The 21,876-nt window shown below is 39.7% G+C and overlaps 1 protein-coding gene across 2 annotated transcripts in view; it reads left to right on the forward strand.

Annotated features, from left to right (window-relative positions):
- bahd1 (bromo adjacent homology domain containing 1) overlaps positions 1-21,876 on the forward strand; it is a 65,202-nt gene continuing 43,326 nt past the window's right edge. Inside the window, exon 1 of one of the 2 annotated variants that reach the window (XM_012864590.3) lies at positions 1-451. The gene's annotated coding sequence lies outside the window, so the exon portion shown is untranslated. The remainder of the gene's footprint in view (positions 452-21,876) is intronic. The other variant, XM_036150862.1, reaches the window with a different exon arrangement.

Below are 21,876 nucleotides of genomic sequence, written 5' to 3' on the forward strand. Positions count from 1 at the left end.
GGGACGGGAACGTGTGTGCCGCTCTGCGCTGCGGCGTGGCCCTTTAAGAAACTCCATGTTCTCGCTTCATGATGCGTCAACATAAAAAGCGGATGATGCTGTTATGTAAAACATGCCAAAGTCAGCCGGAGTTTGCAGGATCTGCGCTCAGGGCCTCGGCCGCTTTTTAAAACTCATCCGCTGCAGTTTGAAGCGTCACGCGTGGATTTTTTTTTTTCATCCCCCTCGCTGCGTGGAGTTTGGAGCGCGGAAGGCAATAAAACAGGCTTGCGTTCCGACCAGCTCAACGCGAGTCGCCCCTCCGCTCGGTTTTCCTCCTTCATTCGTGGGAAGCTCATACACCTGACGCATCTCCGTCCGCGTCCTCTGGAGCCGATCCGGGGCTGGTTTTAAAGGATCGATCCGCTTCCGTGGCTGCGGGTTCCGGGGGCCGATTCCCGTCTGCGAAGCGGTAAGACAACAACAACAACTCTTTATCTGTAAAACTGAAAGTGTCCAGCAGGACAGCTGGCGACGGCCGAGCGATCAGACAGCTGGAACAATAACGATAATTGATTTAAAAATAACAATAATCCGCCAGTATTTATCAGCCTCAGGTCCAACTTTCCGACGGCTCCGGAGCGGGTTCTCCTCCGCAGGTTTTGTCGCCTGATCGGTGGGCAGATCCTCGGCTTCTCCTCCAGCTCATGATCGCTGAAAAATGTCAGACCAGCAGCTTCAGCTGGAGTTATTTACTAGAGTCTGAGAGGTTTCTGGCTTTCCAACTTTGGGGATTTAAAAGAACATTGTTGTTGACTAATACATGTGTGCGTGTGTGTGCGTTTAATTCAGATCTGACGCAGTTGGATTACCTGATCCTCCTCATGTAATTTGCATTTTTAATAAGATTACGTTCGGTTCTGCATCAGCGGGGCAAATGTTTGGTAAATACAGCATCGGCTCCAGTTTTTGTTTAATTTCTAAGCAGATATGATGAACTATAAAGGCAGTGGTTCCCAGAACTTTTCAGCCACTGACCAGGGTGCCGGTTATACTTGGGCCTGCAGGAGGAAGCCAGTGCTGTTTTTTTCCAGAGCAAGGCAGACAGAGCAAGTTTATTTGTATGGCCCCTGTCAACAACAAGCTGAAACAAAAATAAAACACTAACCTCATTACATTAAGTTCCTCTTTCAAGCCTTGTTTAATGTCTCCCACTCACCCAAAAATAAAAACTGAGAAACAAGAAAAGACATTTAGCCTTTTTCCACCTGACTTGAAATCAGACAAAACTTTTCCTGATCAAGGCTCAACAGATTCATTTATATTTGCCTAATGTCAAAATAGGGAGAGACGATCTTTTAGAGATCTTAGTTATTACTTCTTCTTTTTATTCAGAAGTTTACATATGATTATTATTATTTTTTCAAACAATAGGAAAAGACAGAAAGAGGCACACCTGTGGAAGTGTGTTAAGGGAGCATCTCTAACTCAGTTTTCTTTCTGTCACATTATGGGGGAAAACAGATTCAGGAAGAGAGATTAAAATCCAATTTGTTCTGATATTAAGCAAAACAAATAATTTTGATTATCCCAATTAACCTAAAACAGGAAATATTTAGTCTGGATCAATGTCAGCCGTGAAGGGGGAATAAAAAGGATTTGTGTCCCTTTTGTTTTGTTTTTACAATGTATGTAAATATCTTGTTTTCATCTGTAAATGGAGCGTGTCTCCACACGTACTGGGCTGTATTCATAATGTCGGCCTCAACTGAAGGTTAAGATGCATTAGATTACTAAGGAATGGTCAGAATCCAGACACGTGTTGCTTTGTTGGAGGAAATTCACCGCAAACACCGTGGAACATTTAGAGAGTTTTTTGAACATTGCTTGGAGTTAAAACCACTTTTAAATTCTATGATATTAACCCAATTTGATTTGGAAACTAGGCAAGTAATATCTGACAAGTGCCAGCTGAAATTTAAATGCTACAAAAGTGGTATAGATATTTTAACATAGATGCGTCAAGGTTGAACCAAAAAAAGGGGCATATTTGGACACCATGTGTGCATTTTAAACTTTCTCACTTACCAGACTGGAAAATCTATGATTATATATTATTTTATGGATATTTATATCAATATCCATAAAATAAAACTAATTTTGACTCACTATGAACTCAATTTCTTATTAAATTAAGACCATACAACAGAAGACATTATATGCTATAATATTTTATTATTACTGTTGTACATCTGTATACAAGGTTTGTTACTCAACAACACAAGAAGAACAGATCACAGACGTTGCAGCTTAACTGATGTCTCCAAAAGCTTCTCATCATTATCTGAACAAGCAACACCTTCTTAATTAACTTCAAAACTAGAGCAGAGTCTTAGAAGAAGAGCGGGAATAAAGTCAGAGTCAGAGCTTTTTTCATTAGGAATTTTGAGCAGAAAACAGAAAAGTTGATCATGCTTGATGATTTAATGAGTGTTTGTTCTGCTCTTTGTTGGCTCATAACTCTGCAGTTTTAGTGTAACAATGATGAAACAAGCATCTTTCTAATCAGCGGATCCACCGAGAATTTCCTTGAAATGGTCAGATTAGCAGCGCCGCTAAACTGTAAATGTGTTGTTTTGGTGTTTTTTGTTTTTTTTTACTTGCCTGAATAATTGCATTGGATCCTGTTTAGCGCAGTACCAGACAATCCCACCCACTTTTCTAGTCTGTCAATCAGGACGTTGTGATCCGCTGTGTCGGATGCAGCCTAAGATAGGACCACCACAGATGTTCCAGGGGCATCACTGTAGGGACGTATGTCAATAAAAACTGTACAGTACAGGTGTGTACTTCAGGAAACTGACCCGCCCAAACTATATTTTAAGGTAATGTCTGAAATCATACAGTTTATAGGACATAAAGCACACATTGACTTTTTGTCAGACATAAATTTCAGAAAATTCACTTTTATACAACAGAAGTAGCAGCAGTCCTACGATCTGCTACATTCAAACAGCATCATCCAGACGATAAACAAGAACAGAACACTTAAAACATATTTACAGCAGCTCAGTCTTTTTTTTAACAATCAAAAAAATAGGGGGGGAAATACTAAATTTTTCAGTTTCATTCGGCCTTGAACTAATAATAGTAAGGAAGCGATAAACAGAGAAGGGGAATCCTAAGTGTCCAACCTGTTTTAATAATTTCAAACAGAAGTGGTGTCCTTAGTTGGCATTTTGTTTACACGTTTAAGGCAGCAGGGACAAGTATGATTGATTTATTTTTACATAAAAGAGGCAGAAGAAGGAAAATATCATTGAGAGCAAAATGAGGCCTAAACCTACTCTGTGTTTATGTTTAACAAGCCAACATGTACTACCAAACGATATAATACTTAGTTTGTTATGTCAGAGAGAGGTCACAAAATGCAAATACTCTGACCCTGGGTACGTTGATGCTTATTGCTTTCTGGATACTTGGTGGTTTTTGTGAAAGAGGAAATAATGTTCATGCTCAGCAACCACCTGCTGAACTCCTGAAAGGCTGAACTCCTAAAGTGAGTTCACAGAGTTTTGAATTCAACGCTTCCTACTTCATTAATTGAAACAGCCTCGACCTTCCTTTGCCTTCAAAATCCCTGAAAACATTACAGCTCCTCTAAGACTTCAGCTGCTCAGCTGCTGACGGAGACCAGGAAGAGACCAGGGAGTCTCAGCTTTGATCATGTTTAACGACTGATTTTCAAGGTGTTTTAATGACTTTTAAAGTCATAAAAATGCTATTAGCGCCACTTATTTATCAGATCTGCTTTTATTGCACAACCCATCAGGTCTTCTAATAATACCAAATATAAAATAAAAGCCCACAGTGGGGTCCTCCATGAAGACCACGAGGACAGCTGAAAACTTTGATATCCTTAAATTAAACTTAAGTTTTAAGATCTTAGTTTAGCTTTTAGCTGACTTTTATTAATTGAGATGCTTTATTCCAAATTTAACCTATTGTGAAATTATGTGTCTACTTTTATTGCACTTTTTATATGACTATGTTTATTTTAGGAAGATGCATTTACTAGATTTTATATAGCTCAGTTTCATTTAATTATTTGTTATTCCTCTTTCTAACATTTATCACTTCTAGGTTTTTGTGATCTGTTTTTTTTTTGTTTGTTTTTTTCCGGCCTGTCTCGTTATCATGAACACAATGAACACAATAGTTTGTTTTTTTCTTTGCCTCCTTTTTTAGATCTTCTGTTAAGGAAGTTGTGTTAAAACATTTCTAAAAAAAAAGGCTGATTTGATTGACTCAGAGGCCTCCTACAGCGGCTTTTTAAAGAAAAACAGCACTTTGTGCTCACTCAGGTTAGTTAGTGAAGCTGTAACTTAATGCCAGAGTATATTCACTCCCAGATTCTTTTGTATAGCCAAATTAAGACACTCAGAAGGGAAAGCCTAAAATTGAAATATGTATTTAGCTGCTTTGTTTGGATGCCATCAACACGGGAGGTTCATTCTATTGGTAATTATCAGCGGTTGGAGGTAAAACTAACCAGTTGTTATGGTCCACTTTATGAAGACTGAAGCATAAAACAATCTAATCAATCGAAAATTATTTACAAAAGATTAATTATAAATGAATGAATGCGTTTATGTGGACTATAGAGATAGAATCACAAGTTTAGTAGAGCGACTGTGGCTTGATGAGTTGGGTAGTTGTCTGACAGTTGTGGGTTTGATTCCAGCTTCCCCTTGCCACATGTTGACGTGCCCTTGGGCAAGGCACTTAACCCTAAGTTGCCTACTGAGCTGCGTCTCGGTGTATGAATTTGTGCGCATTAGTGAGAGCGCCTGGGTGAATGTGGCTATAGTGTACAGCGCTTTGGGTGGTCAGCATGACTGGAAAAGCGCTATATAAGTTCAGTCCATTTAATACATTGTGTAAAAAGACACAACCTTATCTTGGGTCAGTCACCTTTTCAGATCTGTTCACGGAGGTTTTATGGGACTGAGATCAGGACTTTGTTGTGTTTTGCGCCAGTTTGTAGGTGATCTGGTTGTGTTTTTAGGGTCATTGTTCAGTGGAAGACCCATTTGTACTCGAGCGTTACCTTAGTAACTGGTAGTAACTGGTTATTTGAGGCATTGTTTCAATGTTTCCACATGATCTTCTTTCCTCATGATGCCATTAAATTGTCTGACGTGTACCAGCAGCACAATAGCCCACAACATGATGCTGCCACTCCCGTACTTCCCAGTTGGGACGGGGAGTCAGACTTGCAAGTTTCCTCCTTTTTTCCTTCATAGGTAACTCCGGTCATTATGGCCAGACACTTATATATTGCTATGATCAGAACGCAGGGCATGTCTCCAGAAATTAAGCCCTTTGCCCCAATTTATTTTCAAACTCTAAAATGAGTTTGAAAAGTCCCTCTTGTCTGCGTGGCCTTTCATTCTCTACGGATAAAGTACTCTCTTACCAGCTTCAGCCAGCATCTTCACAAGACCTTACATGTTCTGGGGTTGATGCACACATTTTACATCAACACCTGGGCTTTTCCATTTTTTAAAAATGTGCAGCAATCTTAGTGTCTATAAACGTCTTAATTTGAGGTTAGTAATAATATATATATATATTTTTTTATCTCAAAATCTTCTATCTTTTAATAGTAGAAATTATTTGGGTAATCCTATCTGACCTAAAACAATAAAAGTTGAGTCAGACAGCGTCGGAAATCCACTCTTCCGTCTTTTGTAGTTTGCAACATGCTAATAACCCAGAAAACAGAAGCATAAAAAAAATTAAAAACATGTTAAATTAAATATTGTTTTTGTTTTCTTTCCCACAATTCTTGCACAATATGTTCTAAGCAGTCATTTTTCTAACTTGGTGTTGGTTTTCAAAGAGCTTCTACAGACCCCACAATGGCTTTTTCATGACCTTCAGTGGCACCGTGACCTTAAGCTCTCGTTTAAGGTTTAAAATGTATAAATAAAACACTCGAGCTGACCTTTTCGCTCCCACTAACAACGAATCCATCAGTTCCTCAAAGCAGACACGATGTGGCTCTAATGGTAGCACATTAAACAGAAATGCACCGCCCACACATGAGAGATAGAGCAGGTTATCAATCCTGAACATAATCCCATTATTCCTGATGAACTGCTCTCCTGTGTGGCCACACGCACACACACACACACACACACACACACACACACACACACACACACACACACACACACACACACACACATTCAGAGAGAACAGGACAAACACAATGACCTCCCAGCTGTCCCTGAGGAGACGGTGCTTCAGATACCGACATGCGGTCAGAGGGAGGGACGGCATAATGAGCTGTCCAGCTTTCAGGCTTTTTGTTGTGTTTCAACAAAAGAAAATAAATCCATGCGATTTATTTTATTAGAGGAAGAAAAAACTTTCCAGAAGTTACAATTAGTTGCCACCCACTCACACACTGGAAACACTGACATTTCCAGTCCCCCCCCCAAAAAAAAAAACATCAGGCAGTAGTCTTAATACAACAGCTGCCACTCCCTGCCAGAGAGTGATGTCTGAATATTTGCCCCAACCAATGACTGTCTGCTAATTTATTTATTTTTAATTATATATGCATGTATGTATCCACATGTTGACACAGCAGTCTTGGCTCTAACTCACCTAGCGGGATATGCATGCTGCTTTATGCCTGGGACTCTCAAAGGGCCAAATACATTTAATTACATTTAAGTCCCTCTTAGAGGCTCAATTACACGTGATAATTAATCTGAAATTTCCTGCCTGCCATAAAGTGACATGTTGCTGGTCCTGACTCACAGCTGTACAGTGAGAGTCAGTTCAGTCACCTGTTAATGTTTTTTCAGATTCTCTCCCAAAGCAAAGCTACGCCTTTAATTGGACACTGAAACGGGGGCAGTATGGCAAGCCATTGTAACATTGAATCAAGCCAGAGGTGAATAGTCAGGCTCTCTTGGTCGGGGTGTCCAAAGTGCATATATATATGTGTGTGTATGTGTGTGTGTATGTGTGTGTGTGTATGTATGTATATATATATATATATATATATATATATATATATATATATATATATATATATATATATATATATATATATATATATATTTGGTACAGCAGGAGTTTTTTTGTCTTTTACTGGCCATGTTTTTCCTCTTTTTCTTTATTTTGCTTTCGTTTAAAGTTAATGGAAAGTAGAAACACAGATACCTAGGGACATTCACTAAAAGATTTGGGCACATCTGTTCATTAAAGTTTATTACAATAACATTTTTGAAGAAAGATTGACTTCCTAATTCATTTAGATTTATGAGAATAGACCAAAATAAGCTAATTGTTTTGAACAGACGGTTTAAAGTGCGGAAAAAAATCAATTAAAAGGTAGGAAACTTGGTGCTTTTCTTTGAAAAAGAAAGCAAACCTGGGACAAATTTTTTTTAATAAGCCGATCATTTATTGGTCTTCCTCAAAATGAACTTTTGATGCAATGTTGGGTTATATCGCTGAGAGGAGACCTGCCACAGAGCTGAATTTGAGGCTTTGAAGGACAGCTCTTCTACACAAAAACTGCCGCTGGAGAAAAGTCTGGCAGAAATGTTGGTCTGTGCCTGTGAATGTAATCAGAAGCATAATTTGTTGATTAGTTGTTGTTGTTGTTTTTAACAGGACGAATAGTATTCTGGACAGGGCTACAAATAGAATGTTCTTTGACTATTGTGTTTATTTTATGCTAAGGGGGCTTGCCATAGCCCCAAAGCACATCACAGGACCAGCTATTGTTAGAAAATAAAAAGAGATGCTCTGACTTTAAGCCCTGGTTTTCTCACTGCTTTGCAGCTGATGGTCTCTGCTCCCTCCAGGTGAAGCTCAGCCACCATCTTTCACAGTAATGGAGGATTTAAAATAGAGAAAATACATCCTCCAAACCTATTCAGTTGTGTTTGAAATCTGTGTCCAAACAGCAAAGTACAGCTGGGATTATTGTTGTTTATAGAAAACAAAATATAGGTGGGTTTTGTTAAAGTGTAATTAAGCATTAATCAGTGCCTGGTGATGATTTCAAAGCCCTGGCTGCTGATTATTTCATAAAGCTTTGAGGCAAAAGAATGACCAGCTGACGCATGCATAGTTGGTTTTAATAAACCAGGCGTGTCCAAACTGCAGCCCAGGGGCAATTTGAGGCCCTCCTAATAATTTTGTTTGGGTCCTGACAAAAATTCAAGCACAGTAATACATTTTAAAAATGTATTAGGATGAAATTTTCACAGACAAAAACAAAAATCTTAAAATAAACAATCTTAGGTACCACAAAAAGTTTTTTTTTATCTCTTGCCGACCATATTTCTGCTGTCATTTCAATTCTGTGGTAAGAACCCCTAAACATCCCCTGACCCCATTGACTTGTAAACACATCAGCTCCTGTCTGGTTTTGAGTCAAAAACAAAATCAGCTGATCTTTAAAAAAAAATGGAAACTGCCCGGTTTCAATAAAGCAATAATGGGAGAATTTTTGTTATGTTTTGTATCAACAATGATGTTGATACAAACCAACACTGTTGGTCGGGGTGTCCAAAAGTGCATTTATAAATATATATATATATATATATATACCTCCTTGCAACCACAGTATGCTGTTGCAAGGAGGTGTTAGTTTTGCTTCTCTGCAGCCTTTTCTTTTTAAGAGATCATTTGCATGTCTCATTTCAAAGCATTGAGGTAAAATAAGGACTAGCTGTCAAAGGAGACTGATGCAGATAAACAGTGTTATTTAGAGATGCACAATAAATAGAACTGCGCTAGTCGCCGCCATACCAGTATGTGCTTTATTACAATCCCAAAGAACTGCTTGGATGAATTATTATGGAGGTCATATAAGGTTTGCAAGTGATGCCGCTTGCAGGTTCAACATTTCTAACGCGTAATCATTCCAATTAATAAAAAGACAGGCTTACATTTGACAGTGTAAGACAGTTATAGCGGTTTAAAGTTAAGTGACTGAAACCTGTGCCCGTATTCACAAAGATTCCTAAGACTAAAAGTAGCTTTCAGTGATGTCATTTTAGGAAAAATCCTGAATTCTAAGATTTTTATTAGAATTTTTCCCCGGTTAGATAAAAGTTAGTCATAAAACATCTTAGGCCTTAAGAGAACTCCTAAAGAGACAAAAATCTTAGGAGTAGTGAGGAGGACTTTTAGTGAGGCTAAGTGTGTCTTAAGCAGGGAAGACGGTGGAAACAGAGAGAGCTGATTGGCTGATCCACCACCTAAACAGTGGAAGAATGAGGAGATAAACTTCCTAAACAATCTTACGATGATTAATATATAGATAACTTTATCCTCACCAAAGGGGTAATTAATCAGTTTCAGTGGCCCGACGGGTTAAAGGCGGCTCTACCTAATGTTATTTTATTGGGGATAAATGAGAAAAATGTTGGATAATCATCAATAAAAAGTTTAGAAATTTACAAAGAATATATAAAAGAGGTGAGAAAGTATTTTCTAGCCTAAATGGTCATCTAGAGGTTCGCTTGTGTGATGCCATCTCCTCGCTTTTGATTGCTGTGCACAGCGCTTCACTTTCCAGGCTGGTGCCTAAAAGCACCAAAATGCACGGAGAAAAAGGCGCATTGGTCTGTGTCAATACAATTCAAAGTTCACATGTTTGCACCGTGATCCAGGGACCAATTTACCTTTCAACACCAGATGGATGCACTGCAGTTGGTTTTGTTTGTTTATATAGTTATCTTTATTTTTTTGCCATTTCATGTCGGTCGGAACAGAAAACAAGCTTAAATCGGAGGCAGTCAGACTTTCATTCAGCCCTTTCTGAAAACATTTCGACACCTATCCAGAAGTCTTTGTCAGTTCTGGTGACTCTCTCTTAGCAACCAGGTGGAGCGCTGCTGTTTTTAAGGACATGGAGGCCCATCCTCCAAATCAATGACCCACCACCACTATCCTGGATTGATAGAAGCTATTGCTTGGTGTGAGTGGAGTACTTGGTCACCTGAATCATGATGACATGCTGATGTAATCTCTCTGGAATGTGTTGGAGGACCGAGCTGTAAACACGGGAGAGTTGGAAGCTCAATCCTCCTCCTCTGTTTAGTGACGGGTTTTCTCTTTTGACCAAGATGGCTTCTTTCACCCCTCTATCAAACCATCTGTTCTCTCTGTCCAAAATCTGGACATCATAGTCATCAAATAGTGTCCTTTGTTCTTGAGGTGCAGGTGGACTGCTGAATCTGGCCCTGAGCTGCTGGCCCTCCTGTGCTGCTCCATGTGTTTATGTAGCTGTTGGTTAGTTTCTCTGATGTAGGAGTCTGAACAGTCCTTGCTGCATTGGACCGCAGACACAACGCCGCTCAGCTCCTCGTGCCGGTCATTTTGCTGAACACAACCGCCTTATACAAGCAGCCAATCCCAGTAAAATGACAGGGTAGTGCACATTAATATCAAATATTAGACAAAGGTAGTAAATTGACTGGCGAGTAAACATAAAAATAGGCAAATCAAGATGAGGATCTCCATTAAGTGATTAAAAACATTTTGATGCTGTGTGACAGTCAATAAATTTAGCTAGTTTTTTTTATTATGAGACACTATTTTTTCTCCTTTGATCACTGGGAGCATTTCTGTGTTTTTTTTCTTTTACTATCAACTAGCTCTTAAAAGATAGTGTTACCCCCCCCCCCCCCCATCCCACAACCAACCCACTACTCAAGGGTCGCTCTCACCAGCGATCTGAATCACTCTTAATCTAAGACTCCTAGGTATCTTCGTGAGTACGGGCACTGACCTTTTGCAAAGGGCCGCTGAATTTATGTTTTATTCCACAGATTGTGTGCTGTCAGAACCTTTAGAACCTTGTGACATGAAACTGGATTTTTACACTTCTGTCAAGCTCTATTTTTTTAGGACAAAATCTCTTTCTGCTAGTTTAGAACTAGGTGTATCTTGTCGGTTGTTTGGGAGAAAATAACATTTTCATACCTGCTACATTGTAATGTAGTGCACTTTCATTCCAGATTTGTGTTTTGGCCAAAGTTTTTTAAAAAACTGGTGATTGTTCAGCTTAACGAATATTTGTGTGCAGCCAAAATCTTCTCATGACACCAAGCATCAGAAAACAGGACAGTACAGATACAGTCACCATAAAACTTGTAAATAACATTGTAGAAGCCTTGGATGCCAATAACTACTGTGCTGCCCTTCCGTTGACTTGTCTGACCCATTTGGACACAGTTGATCCTAATATCCTTTGTGAAAAGCTGTCAGATATTGGCCTATCAGATAACCCCTTTATCTTTGTTTTCTAATTATCTAGTGTATGTGAGGTGTGCCACAGGGTTATGTTTTAGGTCCAACTCTGTTTTCAATATATTTAAACAGTGTCAGTGAAAATGTTACTAACGCTTGTAAACATTTATACGCTGACGATACTGTGGTTCGCTGCCTATCTAGAACCGTTACAGCTGTGCTTGGGTGTCTGCAGTCTGCATTTGTCTTTGTTCAGTCTGACTTGCTTCACCTGAAGCGAGTCATAAATGCTGATAAGAGTAATCTCACGCTGTTTGCTAACAAAACGAAAAGTTCCACAAACTCTTGCATCCATAACAACAATGACAGGAGCACCAATAGAAGTTGTTGAAACTTACAAGTACTGTGGCATAGAAATTGACAATAAGCTTTCATTCAAATCACATTTTTTAACATTTTGTAAAGAGGCTGAAGGTCAAACTAAGGGTTTTTCTTCAGAAATTGATCTTGATTTTATTTCAGTGCCGGAAGCATCTTGTCTTAATGACCTTCCGGACTCTGTCAGGTTGCTGTGATGTTGTTTATATGAATGCGTCTGCCTCCTCATTATGTTGGATGCTGTCTATCAAGGAGCATTAGGGATCATAACAGGCTATAAATTTAATACGCATCGCGGTGCTGTACGTTCTTGGGTCAACTGCCCATCATGTTCAATCCGTAGATTCATTCATCGGTACATTTCTATCTACAAAGCTATCCTTGGATTGTTCCCGGCTTATTTATCCTCCTATCTGTCGCTTAGACCGTCCAGCTAAAGGCTGCGCTCTCAGGACTCTGTCCTCTTTAGCTGTTCGTTATTACGATCAGAACTTCGAAAAAATACATTTTTTAACTATACTTCTTCAACTTGGACCACTCCACAGCAGGATCTGAATCCATGTTGATTCCTCTTGGACAATTTTAACTTTTTTTTTTTTTAATAGAGAAATTTTACAATGAAACTTGCTCTTGGTTTTGATCATTTTTACCTTGTTTAATTAATTTCATTTAAAGGTATACTATGCAACCGGGGTTGATTTTCCAGCGAGGCTCCCCCCAGAGGGCGAAAGTAAAAGTGCACTGTCATAAAGATGCTCAGCTGTTCTGGTTTCTCCGTCAAGCCAGGTGCGGTTGTTTTGAGCTTAGCAGACAGGCGAACGCAACGAAAAGTAAAAAAAAACGGCAGTACAAACAATTACTAACACGGTGAAAGTATGAACATCAGGCTTCCCGCAGCGCTATCGGCCGCCTCGCCAACATTCAAAAAAAAAAAAAAAATTATAATAATAAAACTCGATATGCTTGCATGTTTATTTGACGTTAACACGCGGTTCTTTGTTGTTGCTTTCGCGCGTGCATATAGTGAATGGCAGGGCAAAAACACATGGAGTTCTCGCTGTAAAGCGAGACTTCTGAGCCTGTGTGAGGGCTCTTGCAATTGCAAGTGCGGTATTTCCCCCACAGACCACCAGGGCGGCCGAGAAAACCTTTATTCAACCTGAAATGACTCATTTAATCATCCAAAACGGTATGGAACACATTAATTAACTGAAAAATGTTGCATAGTATGCCTTTAAATGGTTATGATAAAGTCAAGCTACGGATAAAGTCTGAGAGGTACCATGATGCAATCCGGCTGCAATTCACCATTTCACCATCTGCGTCGCTAATTTCCCCTGTCTGCCAAACGAGCGTACACATAGGTCCGAGTCGCTGTGTGGAGCGCACATTTTCCCACAATTTTTTTTAAAATTTTATTTTATATATCACAACCTTTACGTGGAAAGTGATGTACGCATGTTTCAGGCCCCGATTCGTGCATACGCAAGCTTTATAAATGAGACACATGGTGAGAATCAGCCCACCTAAAAGCTAAACGACTTCAAACCAAAACTTTAGACTCTCCTCACTTTTTTCAACATCTCATTTCTCTTAAACACTTTGTTCTGGTAGTTCTACTCTAAGCTTGTATGTAAGTGGAGACACATTAGGCGAGGTTTTCAGAACATTTAGGCAGATCGGGTGGCGCACGGCGTGGTTCAGGACTGGAAGAGCTGTGCTCTGATTGCAGCCGTTGCTCCTCTCGCTCTGCGTCTGTTTTCGGGCTGCTGAGACGCAGCTGTGCAAATTGCAGGTCTGTTTCATGGAAGCACAAAAGAAAGAGGAGGCAGGGCCTGTTCTGCAGGAGAGACAAGGAGACCCACAGACTGGCGTCAGCTGTCCGCTGCTCCACAGCTGCGGAGCTTTCAGAGCCGGGGTCTTTCTCACTTCACACACACACACACACACTGGAGCTTTATGAGGTTTGGGAGAGTGTGTCTGTGTGTTTTATGTGTTGTTTCTGGCTGTGACTGAACTGAGCAGAAGCTCTCGGTGTGAGGGACAAACGTCAGGCTACTTCACTGAGAATTAAATGCCACCAAGTGTCCCTCGGTTTACCAGAAGCTGGAAGCACCATGGCCCCGGCAGGTGGCCGTACGCGGAGGGCCCAGGGTGGGGGATCATCACCTCGCTCCATCCTTCTCCAGCTGAGGCCTTCTCTGTCAGGGCGTCATTGTTCACTGCGCCGTCTCCATCCGTCTCCTGTCTTGTCTTTTGCCTCCACTCTGTTGCTGTTTCTCATAAATCCTCCGTGGTTTTCCTCCCCTGGTTGCTGCTTTTCTCTCTCAGAAGTGCCGTTTGTGTGAAGCTGTCAGGGAAAGAAAAGCAGGAGGCTGGATGTGGAAAAGAAAATCTCCTCAGTGAGACTTTTCTCCCGCTTCAGCGAGATGTGAGATACCCTCCCCTCGCTGCTCTCTGGTGCCTCCCTTCGATTTTCCCCCCAATTCAGATGTCTTCAGACAGTCTTCGCTGTCTCTGTAGCTGCTCTCCTCTTCTTTTCTCGCCCTCCTGCTTTTCTTTTTTGCAAGGCGGGCTGTCTGGAATCTTGCTGTGTGTGTTGTAGCAGGAAGAGTAGAGGCAGATAATTAGACCTCCTGTCCTGGATCTGCTCTGTAGTGCTGATCTGTCACCTGAACATCTGCAGACGAAACGCCGAAGCTGACAAACAGCCCCCCTCTCGTTCTGCATGCTCTGCAGACCTGCACTTTAAATCTTAATGTGTTCATCTGGTTTTCAGGACAAATTGACTTTTAAAGTCGTGCTTTTTTTTCCCAACATGCATGCAACTGATCTGAATTATTAAATTCTTGTTTTTAAGTCTCTTGTGGTTCAATCAAACGCCACATTTCTGTGACTGTTCTGAAAGAAAGGAACCACCTGCCATGCAGGTCCTAGAGATTCTCTGTCATACCTGTACAAGAAAGTATTTGTGAGCAAATGGTGGATATTACCATCCATCCTGGGTAATTAAACCTGAAATGAAGAGCTGGAGGTGGTTGCGGGTTAGAAAAGCTTTGTTTGCGCTGTTTCTCGGGAAAAATGTGCTGCAGAAGACCAGCTGTTCACAGAACAGACCAGCTGCTAAAATCAATCAGCCTCCCTTTAGATTTAGATTAACCTTTCTGGTTAAAATCATTGTTTGATTAAGATTAAATCTAACCTCCTACATGCCTCTGTTGACATCACTTTATGCATATGATTTGCTTTTTGTAAGTAAATCCATTGATGTTGTTTTTTTTCCTATTTATTAATAATTTAAATCCAACTTATCGTTCTTATCTTCTCCTTCAAATATGTTTCCATGTTATGTGTATGGCTGGTGTGTGGTTAGGGCTGCATTTAATGACAATATTTAAAAGAATTTTTGCACATATGAATGAATTATTTTCTTGATTGAGCTAAATTATTAGTTTTATTATTAGTAAACAACAAATTTGGTGTATTTTTTCCCATAAACTTAATAAATATAAAATGACAAATAAACATTTTGAAATATCAAATTCGCATATAGAGAGACAAAATTAGGAATAAAATTACGTTCTTAATGTTTCCACATTTAGAAATAGTAGTCTGGTTATTTAGATTGTCAGTTTGACTCCAAAGAGAAAATACCATTTTTACTCAAAATGTAACAATAGACTATAACATCTACATATAATGGAAAAATAACTTTCTATTTGTGAGTTTGTCTACTTTAAATTTGATTCATTAACATTAGTTGCACAACAAAAGGAAATTAGAATGGAATGAAATAAAATTGATTGGGTCGGCTGTGCAAAATCTGCACATTAACGAACAGGCACACGGTTAACGGAGCGTCTAAATATTCCCATAAACATTTATTTAGATAAAATGTTGCATATTGACAATCTGTCCAACTTCACAGAGAGTTTTCAGCAGGTGTTGTCTCTTTGTTTGCTCATCATTCGTGCTGCTTGTGCTGCTGTGGTTTGTAAAAAAAAAAAAAAAAAACCTTACTGTGTTTAAATCGCCTCATCACCAACTAACTTTAAGTACTTTCATACTTTAAGCACTTCAGCCTTTGAAAGCTTTCAAAACAGTTTATGAGCTCATTTACCATTGAATCAGACGTTTTATCCACCATGTTCCTCTGAAACACTGACTGAAGCCAAACTTTGAGACAAACAGCGTCATACTCACACCTGATATAAATATCCGTTCTGGGTGATAAAACGAGCCGTCGGTTCAAAAGCCTCATTTGTTGAACAAAAAGCAGCTTCACACAGAGTTCATATGGATCTGAAATACTTCAACCATGAAATCGGTGACAATTCATTCTAATCACAGTTTTTTCTGACGTTTTTTTGCAGGACTATAACTCAACGTTCTGCTGGTTTACTGAATGCAGTAGACTTTGTGGTCTGGAATCCAAAAAAAACAACTACTGTTATTGTTGTTCATTCAACTTTTCTATTGGATGATTTAGAGGAAAAAAATTATGTAATCAGTTTGTAAATTGTTCATCCTGAACCAAACACCCGCACAAGTTTTACTTGTATGAGTCAGTTAACAGAAAGCTGTTAAACCTTTCTTATCAACGAGAAACATCATAATCCCAACAACAGAGATGTCAGCTGAAACAATATAAACAATTCAGAATCTCCTTTTAGTAGGGTAAATCAGCACAGTGTGTTTTTCTTTCTCATCAGGTGAACCTAACATTCAGAGTGAGTCCAAACAAAATAGAAAATATACAGTACAGCTAGACCACGGAAAACCTCAGAGGATCAGAAAATGTAAAGGTGACCTATTATGCTTCCTTTTAAACATTTAAGATAGGTTAATGGACTACATGTCCAGTCTATGTTCATTACATTTTTTGCACAAAATCATTCACAGATAAGGAGATTTCACCACCTCAGTTTCACCTGTTTTAAACGGTTGCAAACAGATGCAGACACAGCTGTGCATCTTGACCCTGAGTCAGACCCAGAAGCAGAAATGGAGCCTCCTGCCCAACCAGCAAGGCTTAGCCCAGTCAAAACATAATTAATCAATTAACACATACCATAATACCACAGTTCCCCGTCTGTGGTGACAAGCTCGCGTTCTGCTCTTTTAGTTCTTGTTTTTTAAAGTCAGCCGCGTCCCGTCTCTCCTTCAACACGAAAATGACTGGAGCTATCATTACAGCTGTCGTTCTACGCAACATGCTAACTCGCTCTGTCTACTAGGTCACCATAAAAAACACTCTACACACTTTTTTGAATCATTGATCAAACGCTAAAATTTGGAAAAAGTCCATGACCAGCTTTTGCCGTGGACTGGTCATCCAAAACTGGGACTTTCCCTGGAAATTTGAGACGTCTGATCACCCTAAGCCACATGTGTCAAACTCAAGGCCCGCAGGCCGAATCCGGCACGTCAAGGCAATTTATCTGGCCTTCAACAGCCAAAAAAGGCATATGATGTCATAAAGTGGAGCCATATATCCTTTTAAATTGTATAAAGTGGCTTAAACTGTTCCTCCTGTAGCGAATGTTGATTTCTTTTTTACTGTGTAGTAACAGCCTCCCGCCACTAGATGCCAGTTTTTTTCAACAACTCATTAAAACAACCCAGAAATGTCCAAAAAGAGAAAAAGTGATGTAGAATAATGAGAGTTTAAAGTTTAACTCACCCTAATATTAACTTTTTTTTGTAAACTGTTCAAATGGGCCTAAGGGTGCTAACATTATGTTACTGTGAAATGCTTTTACATTTTTATGTGAGCTGGAATGAAATTATGAAATCAAAAATGTCATCTATACACATGCAACCGGCCCTTTTAATGACTTCATGATGCCATTGTGGCTCAAGATAGAAATTATTTGGACTTCCCTGTCCTAAGCTATGAGTAGTGTTAGCGTTAGCCTGTGCTAAATGTCAGATCAGATTCATGCCGAACAGCAATGCGAAACACGCAAGTTAAATCATGAAGTGCTTACATCTCCGTCATCTGGAGATTTCTAATGTACAGCAGGGACAGAACTTTCATTCAGTAGAAGTATTTCGGTAAATTCTTCCGTGCACTGGCGGTAAGTTTCAAAACTGTCCGTCATGAAGGGATTCACTCAAACCAGTTTTCTTTGGCAACGTGGCTTGGACATTGGCATCAAAAATAAAACAAAGCCAGGCATCTCTGTTCCCCATAGCAGAACGTGCTCAGACATGCTGTTTTTTGCAGCCACCTACAAAACATTTTTCCTTTCCTGCAACCATTGTGCATCTCGTACAGTGGTAAAACCAGCTGACCAAACATGGCAGGAACTCCTCTTGACTGGGCTCTGCTTGGGTAGCTAGACGAGGAGCAGTGCCCACCAATTTGTGACGTAATAAATGGGAGGTTTTTGCAACGGCTCATTTTCCAGACACCAAACAAAACATTTACTTGTTGCCAAAAAACAGCTAGATGGGTTTTTGCACTTGGAATATCTCTAGAAGCCACAGAGAGCCAATCGGAGGTACAAACACTGTGCAGAAAGTGAATTTTTCACAATAGGTCACCTTTTAAATTAATCGATTAATTTAATTAATTAGATATCCAGATTCCCTTTTGTATAAATATTGCATTCATCAGTCTGACTATCCATCAATCTACTTGTCCAACATCTGTCAGTCTGTCCATTCTACCTTAACTCCTGTTTTTGGTGTTTGCAGTTTCCAAATACAAAGATTGACCGCTGGAAATGTTTTATTTTTCTATTTGGTGGGCTGAAACCTCAGTGGCGACTATTGAACCTGCAGTGGTTGTGGAAGTGATGCTTGAACATTTGTTTGGTTGCATTCTAAAGTAACATTTTAATATATGTTGGTCGTTCCGTTTACGTCCGACTGATGGAGCAACAGCGTTTTTATGTTAATTAATGAAAATGGTTCCCTCCATGAATACGGTTCCACCAAATTACGGCTCTGGCCGGGTCGAGCTCCAGAATTCCAATTATAGCAGGAAAGTATAACATGAAAAAGAATGGCAACAACATCCGTTTAGTCAAAGTTAAATAGTGTAACTATAGAAAGTTAACCACAAATTAAAGACTTGTTTTTTTTATTTCCACGACAAAGTTAACTGTTGGATTTAAATATTAGATACAAGCCACTCTTATCACTCCAAATAAGGAAGCAGATTTGTCATTTCAACATTCAATTTGAAACGGGGCAACCCTCTACAGCTTTGCATTCTGCTTGTAGTGACGATGATCGCGTGAACTCTCATGCGTGCTCTCCTCGGGCTCCAAGCAACTTTGGAGCAGAGCTAGACGGAGTAATTGCGGATGTAGTAGACGTTGCTTTTCACGGACTCACAGATGTTTCTTTTTTGGCCCGCTGTAATCTGAGAAATGTAACGTACAGAACAAACCATTTCTCAGTGCTACCAAAATGTTATTATGATCTGTCAACGTTCTGAGCTCGTTCTCACGTGACTTCAACCTTTGGGTGCGGAATCGTTTCGTGTCGACGTTGGCATCGTAACCAGAAGTAAATATTTATATGTTTTGGACTTTTATAAAGGTGTTATTTATATGCTATATATTTATTTTTCAGTAAAATTATTACTTTTATTCTGCACCACTTTAGGATGTATTACTGTGGATGTATTATTTTTTAGAAAAATGACCCATTTTGGTGATAAAGTTGTAGCCGTAACCTTTAGATAGATAGATATCTTTATTGTCATTTTGCATGCACAAAGTGCGTACAGAACGAAATTTCGTTTGCATACAGCTTGAAAAAAGTCATTCTAGAAATCACTCTAAAAATCACAGTAGATTGCACTATTTTTCAGGATACAGATGCAGCAGCGATTTATGTAAACAGTTGAAATGAAAAACCAATGTAACAATGTAAACAATGCATGGGAAATGCATTTAATTTGTAAAACTGATTAATACAATAAAAACTAAACAGAAAAGGTGTACACAAAAGTTTGTGCCTCAGATATTATCACTCATATGTCCTAGAAATGCATAATTATAATTAAAACAGGTTTAGGAGGCAATATTTACATGTGAAAGTTTTCAAACAATTAAAAAAAAGTCCATCCATCCATTTTCTTACTCGCTTTATCCCTCATTGTGTCGCGAGGGGTGCTGATGCCTATCTCCAGAGGGCAATGGGCGAGAGGCGGGGTACATTACTATTATTACTAGACCCTGGACAGGTCACCAGTCTGTCGTGGGGCAAATTAAAAAAAGTAAAAAAATAAAAATAAAAGTGCTCCTTTTCCTAATGGCTTTTATCTGTGAAGGCCTGGAGTCGTTCGGACTGTGAAACAATCTGAGCTGCGACTTTTCCGGCAGCACCGAGCCGAGAGGAAGATCAATAAAATAAAATAATACAGTTATCTCAGTCTGCCTGATCGTATCTGCTCACCTTTTGAAATGAAAAATGTAGCACGGTCAGTAAACATCTCTCCCCAGATCGGTGTCTGGGGGGGGGGCACTGACGTCAGCATCAAATGGAAGATAAATAAAAGGTCAGATTTTAGAAAGTCCTTTGAATATCTTTGTTGTTCTTTTCTTGCTCTTGAACTAGTCAGAGCAACTGCATATGCACTAGTCAAAACAGTGAGCACAACTACTGTTAAGAAAGAAAAGGTTATTGCCAAAAGATGCTCAGATCTGGGATCAGAACAGTACCGGCTGCTGACAGCATTTTTGAGGTTGCCGACTACAACACAAGCAACTTACAAAAATAAACTCCGCTCGAACATAAATCTGTCCACACTCTCTTCACTGCTGCTGGATTTTTAAGTCGGGTCGGTCGGTCTAATTTCCTTTTGTCACTATTTTCCTCCGACGAAAGGCTTGGGAAATTAATTATTTTGTAAATGAATGGGAAAATGTTCTTTCACTACCTTCATCTTTCTTGTCCTGATGGTTGTTGAGCGGGACATGAAGTCACATGGAAGTCAAGAGGTTACACCTACCCGTACGTGCTCATTGGTCTGGTGTCCCGTGCTACTGAAACAATAAATTTACGCCTACATAAAAAACTAAACCCAAAATGGAATGGGAATGCTGAAAAATCAAAAGTCAGCCACATTTTATAAAATAACAGATGTGACAATTACATTTTATTTCATAATTTATATTCAGTGAGTCTCCACTCTCTGAGTATTTCTTTCTTTTTTGAATTTCAGAGCCTTTATTCTGAGCATAGGAAATATTTGAACAGGAAAAATAATTATCTTGTCAGAAGTTGTTGCATTTCCATCCATCCATCCATCCATCCATCCATCCATCCATCCATCCATCCATCCATCCATCCATAAGGTCTGATGAGACACCAAAAATTTGTCAGTAATCACATTTTTGGACCTCAGGAAATGGAGGAGCAGTTGCTCCACCGGTGTTGAGTTGCCCCTTTAAACATGTTTCAGTATTGTTGGAGAGGGATTCTCTTAAATCTGTTATCCATCCATCCATCTATCCATCCATCCATTAACGCTTATCCTCACATGGCCGCGGGGGTGCGGGGGCTATCTCCAACAGTCATTGGATTAGAGGCGGGGTACACCCTGGACAGATCGCCAGACTTTAATTTGTTATGCATGTGAGTTCTACGTTAAGGAAGTTTTGACTTTGTCGGCCCTGCAGACCAAACAAGTGATGTTTATATGTAGGATATTTGTTTTTAAAGGGGAGGACAAACGTTCCGTGGCGTCGTGTCCCAATTGCATTTGGAGCTAGAGAAAGAGACGTGTGGTCTCTGACGGTCCTGCTTTGCTGTTTCCTACAACAAACACATTGAAAAGGTTAAACTCTTGCTGTTAGAGTCGGGCCCTTCCTTTCAGCCTGTGTTCTGAATCTCAGCAGATTGTCCACATTATTTCTGAGTTAACCCTGACTCTGTGAGGTGCAGCTGGCAGGAAGATCTGCGCGGCGCAGCTCTCTGCAGCATGTGGCCGTGTGTTTGTTGCGGGGCAGGTCAATTCTCAGCGTCCTGTCCTCCACCCACATTTCCCCAGCGCTCACGCCTCATTAACTCAACACACTGGGCTCCTTTACAGCCCTTAATTACACATCGTAAAGCTTATATTGATAAGGGCAATCAGCATTTATACGTATTAAGCTCACTTTTGACTACACGCTAACATGACACCACTGTAGCGTTCTAATCAATGTGTATTTAAAGGAAAAAAATGTCTTCTAATTGGTAAAACTGTCAATGGGGGACTTTATT

This window comes from Fundulus heteroclitus, chromosome 19, assembly GCF_011125445.2.
Source record: "Fundulus heteroclitus isolate FHET01 chromosome 19, MU-UCD_Fhet_4.1, whole genome shotgun sequence".
Classification (NCBI taxonomy): domain Eukaryota; kingdom Metazoa; phylum Chordata; class Actinopteri; order Cyprinodontiformes; family Fundulidae; genus Fundulus; species Fundulus heteroclitus.